Genomic DNA, 5,784 nt, shown 5'->3' on the forward strand with positions numbered 1-5,784 from the left:
AGGGCAGCCTGGGTGGCTTAGTGGTTTAGCTCCTGCCTTTGGCCCAGGTCATGATCCTGGAGACCCGGGATTGAGTCCCATGTCGGGCTCCCTGCATGGAGCCTGCTTCTCCCTTGCCTGTGTCTCTGCCTCTCTCTCTCATGTGTCTCTCATGAATAAATAAATAAAATCTTTATAAAAAATCTTGTCAAAATAGAATGACCCTTTTATCCCTAGAAACATTGTTTCCACAAATAGTTGTACATATTTCCTTAGGTTAATAAATACCTGCTGTATTATGTCTGACCTTTCATTTTCGATCTTTCTGTATTGCTGAACTTTTTAATGTCACTTAATAATCTCTGATTTCTTACAGAAATGTTTAGTTTATTTCATATATTTGATAGTAACTACTGATGTATTTGGATTTATTTCTACAATCTTATTTTCAGCTGTTGACTGGCCTTCCATTTCAGACTGGGGGACACTTTCCTAATTCAATTCCATTTTGTCCTCTCCACCAACATGGGAATTTATATTGTTTCTCCTCATGTTCATGCTAACCTTGTTTCCTAATGTTTGCAGTGGTTTTGACTGTGAATGTTATTCATAGATATTTTCTTTTTTTTTTTTAAGATTATTTATTTATTTATTTATTTATTTATTTATTTATTTATTTATTCATGAAAGACACAGAGAGAGAGAGAGGCAGAGACACAGGCAGAGGGAGAAGCAGGCTCCATGCAGGGAGCCTGATGTGGGACTTGATCCCCAGACTCCAGGATCACGCCCTGGGCCAAAGGCAGGCGCTAAACCACTGAGCCACCCGGGGATTCCCTATTCCTAGATATTTTCTGAGACTTGGGTTAAAACCCGATTGTTGGGATCCCTGGGTGGCGCAGCGGTTTGGCGCCTGCCTTTGGCCCAGGGCGCGATCCTGGAGACCCGGGATCGAATCCCATGTCGGGCTCCCGGTGCATGGAGCCTGCTTCTCCCTCTGCCTTTATCTCTGCCTTGTCTCTGCCTCTCTCTATATATATGACTATCATAAATAAATAATAAAAAAAAAATTTAAAAAAAAGAAAACCCCGATTGTTTTCTGCACAGAGGATTTGAGATTTTCTTTCTATCAGCCACCTTACCACCACCTATAGTTATATCTTTGGTACAAGGTCCTTTGTTTGTTGATAGCATAGACCTAACCCCAAACCTGCAGTTGCCTTTATCATGAGTTTATAATAAGGAATTCTAAAGGAATTCTGTTATCTTTTTTCTTCACCCAAATGTTGGAGCAGAAACTATGCCCCCAGTGTCCCGTCATTAGGTTTTTGTGGGATTTTTTTAAGTTCACTCACTTGGACTGTTGTCTCCTGGATTTATGTAGAGGTTCATGAATCCAATCTTACAGCCTGCTTCTTATCTCTAACACATGGCTGATTAAAACTCAGGATTTGGGGGCGCCTGGGTGGCTCAGTCAGTTAAGCGTCTGCCTTCAGCTCAGGTCATGATCTCAGGGTCCTGGGATCCAGCCCACATTGGGCTCCCTGCTCAGGGGGAGACTGCTTTTCCCTCTCCCGTTAACCCTCCCCCTATCTGTGCTCTCTTCTTCTCTTTCAAATAAGTAAATAAGATCTTTAAAAAATAAAAATTAAATTAAATTAAAAAACCCAGGATTTAGGCTGCCAGAGACAAGACTTACCCCAGGGCAAATACCAACTCCAGAGATACCTCTCCCCTGATAATTCTTGTTTTGTGGTCATTTCAGGTCTCCACAGAATCCCTGTCCTCTCCTTCCCTTCTTTTGTTTGTTGTTTTTTGTTTTTTGTTTTTTGTTTTTTGTTTTAAAGTCTTACTATTTTTTAAAAATTTAGGATTTTATTTGTTTATTTCAGAGAAAGAAAGAACGCACAAGCAGGGGGAGGGGCCAAGGGAGAGGGAGAAGCAGGCTCCCCGCTGAGCAGGGAGCCCATGCAGAGCTCCACACAGGACTCGATCCCAGGACTGGGATCATGACCTGAGCTGAAAGCAGAACCTTAACTGACTGAACCATCCTGGGGCCCAATGTCTTACTATTCTTTTAGCCAAAACCAGAAATCTCTCCCTGTTCTTCTCTTTCTAATCCCTTATTTACTTCCTTTATAACACACAAAGTATTGTAATTTTTTAAATTATCTTTCTCACCAGAATATACCATCCTTGAGGGTGGCAACCCTGTTCCCTTCTTTACCATTCTGACTTTGCACCTAGCTAGCATGACTAGGCTCTCAGTACATTTTTGTTAAATTTATATATGAAAGAATGAATGAGTGAGTGAATGAATGAATGAATGAAAACTCAGAACCCTGAAAGACTAGCCTGTAGAGATAGAGGGAAGGCAGGTCCTCAGAGGAGGTACTTACTCCACACCATATGTTTAGGGGAAGGAGAAGGCAACTGTACACCGCAGGTGTACCTGGGAGACGTCGCACAGGAAACCGCGCTCAGACAGTCCATGCAGCTGCCAAACAGAAGAAACCTGTGGTCCTGCTCTCAGGGCATCAGGCACCTCAGGTCTCATAGTGAGTGAGAAAAAAGAGTTTCACAGGCTGAGGTCATCTAAAAATACTCACTGTCTTTATGCAATCTACATATTACAAGTTTGATGACCATGTTGCAAAGCGTTTTCAGCTCCTTTTGTCTAAATATACATTTTCTTAAAGACTTTATGTATTTGAGGGAAAGAGAGAGAGCAGGAGCATGAGCAGGGGAATGGAGGGGTGGAGATAGAGAGAAGCAGACTCCCCACTGAGTGCAGAGCCGGATGTGGGGCTTGATCCCAGGGCCCCGGGAACATGACCTGAGCTAAATGCTGATGCTTAACTGACTGAGCCACCCAGGTGCCCCTTCATATACATTATTTTTAAAGACCTGGTGTACCAATTTAGGTTAGTGAAGGACAAGATGCCCCAAGGACATTATGTGCACTATGAGAACAAAGTACTAGCAGTACCGCTTACCCTTTGACCACTGTATCCCCAGTTTCTGCTCCAACAGGTTTTATTTATCTTGAGATTAAAGCAAATCACCAGTGGACATACAGTCATTGCTTTATGGTGAAGTACAGATACATAAGCCAGAGGCATCTGTGGATTCTGTAACCTTTGAAAAATGATTTATATTTTTTATGAGCTTTGTTTTTCACTCGTGGGTAACCTGATAACATTTCAGAGCCTGAAATCCTTCCCCTAAGCTAAAATAACCTGTTGAAAGTTAAGTGTAAACCAAGTCTAGGCTAGAAGAGCGGAGATTTTTTTGTTTTTTTTTTTTTTCCTAAAAGTTCCTTAAATCTGGAAACATGTCTGGTCATACTATTGCAATGTGAAAAATAAATCATAATTGGATTTCATTGAGTCACAAATGACCCTGAAATTGTCTAACTGTATTACATTAGAGAAGTCTAAGTCTCATAAATAAATACACTGATTAATACATCTACTCTAGACTCTGTGCCATTCTTTGTCAATTATGGTGCTCCTCCACTGGGCCTCAGAATCCTTCTTAACACAGAACAATAGAAGAAGCCAAAATGTCACTTCTGGTTCTCGCAAAATTAAAGCATCAACAGCATTTGCCATTTTGTCAGCTAAGCAAATGCTAAATTCATCTCTTTAGTGTAAGGTGTAGATTTTATGCTGGTTAACTTCATGCTTGGCAGTTCAAGGGTTGATCTCAGAAGTTTGGTGATTCTTGCATTCTAGGTTTCTTTCCCACAGAAATAATCTATTTTTCATTGATTCTGTCTCTATCCTACCATAATTTATTTTCTTCTCTCTCTTTAAAGTAGTTCAAAACAAAAATAATATTATTTACAGGTTAAGGAAATTCCTAAACAGCTGAGACATGTGCAATCAGTTAAATGAAACTGTCTTATTTTCCATAAAATGAACTTAGTGGCTCTGGTCCCTCCTGAGCATGCTGGAAGCAGATAAGCTCTACACAGCAGCAGTGAAATTTGTAATAACAATCAGCAAGTGATTTTTTCCACAGTGAAGAGATTTTTCCATTAGATCTCATTTGACCTTGAACACTGTGTTAGCAATGAATAATTAATGGTACTTATTACAGTAATGCCCCCACTTAACTGACATTATCAGGGAATTAGATGCCCTAAATGAGTGAATTGGCCAGATAGGAAGATTTGTCCCCTTTTTGCAGATTGCACACATACACACACGTACAAAAATCTTTATTGGAACCATTTCTAGTGCTTTCGTTTTTTAAATGTGTGGCAAAATTTTGTGACTTATTGACATTCTTTGAAACATAAACATTTATCCGTTCAATAAATAGATCCTAGTGAAGCCTAATATGTGCCAGGCACTATGCCAGGTGTGGGCAACAGAACAGTGAATGTAAGAGACAGAGTCTCTATCCTTAGGAAACCTATGTTCCAGTGGAGAAGAGAGATAAGTAAGGATCATGCAGAGTGCTAGGACCAGGGCAGGAAGAACTTATGAACTACACTGGACTGAGTGGCAAAGAAGTTGAACTGGAACTTGGCTAAGTTCTCTAGGACTGTTTGCCACTAAATGGCATCTGATTGCTGTGTCTTAAGATCTTGTGGTTAGGGGGATCCCTGGGTGGCGCAGCGGTTTGGCGCCTGCCTTTGGACCAGGGCGCGATCCTGGAGACCCGGGATCGAATCCCACGTCGGGCTCCCGGTGCATGGAGCCTGCTTCTCCCTCTGCCTGTGTCTCTGCCTCTCTCTCTCTCTCTCTCTCTCTCTCTCTCTGTGACTATCATAAATAAATAAAAATTTTAAAAAAAAATTTAAAAAAAAAAAAAAAAAGATCTTGTGGTTAGGGATCCCTGGGTGGCGCAGCAGTTTGGCGCCTGCCTTTGGCCCAGGGCGCCATCCTGGAGACCCGGGATCGAGTCCCACTTTGGGCTCCCGGTGCATGGAGCCCGCTTCTCCCTCTGCCTGTGTCTCTGCCTCTCTCTCTCTCTCTCTCTGTGACTATCATAAATAAATAAAAATTTATTAAAAAAAAAAAAAAGATCTTGTGGCTAATCCTGGTAATTTATCTTCTTTAAATTCAGCTATCATTTCTTCTGTTTGCTAAGTGTTTGGTGCTGCTCCTATTATTTTTTGGTACCAAAATAATGTGCACAAAGTGGTTAAACCAAATACATGGTATATTAGTTATCCATTGTTGCATAACAAATTGCTCTAAAACCTACCAGTTGAAAAGAACACCCATTTATTATCCTACAGTTTGTGTAGGTCAGCAATCCAGCATGCTTAGCTGGATCCTCTACTTCAGGATGTGTAGACATGGCTACATATCCTCAAGGTGTCAGCCAGGCCGGAGTCTCATTTGAAGGTGGGACTCCATTCCTCAAGGAATGTTGGACTGAGAGCATCAGTTTTTTGCCAGCTATAGTCTGGAGGCCACTCTTAGTTCCCTGTTCATAACCCTCTCAAAAAGGCAGCTTGCTTCATGAAAGCCATTGAGATAGAGAGAAAGAGAATATGCTAGCAAAATGGAAGTCACAATCTTTTGAAATGTAATCACAAAAGCAAAATTCTTTCACTTTTACTGTATTCTCTTGATTCCAAGCAAATCACTAGGTCCTACCTACACTCAAGGGGAAGAATACCATGGTAGGAATTACTAGAGGCCACCATAGAGGCTGCTTTCCCCATATACCAAGGGTATTATCATCATTCTTCCCAGGGCCGTAGCAAATCTCACTAATCAATCATGGCAGTCTCAACCCTGAACCCCAAAATGGCTTCAAAATCATACTTAATGGAGAATTCCA

This window comes from Vulpes vulpes, chromosome 9 (genome assembly GCF_048418805.1).
Source record: "Vulpes vulpes isolate BD-2025 chromosome 9, VulVul3, whole genome shotgun sequence".
Classification (NCBI taxonomy): Eukaryota; Metazoa; Chordata; class Mammalia; order Carnivora; family Canidae; genus Vulpes; species Vulpes vulpes.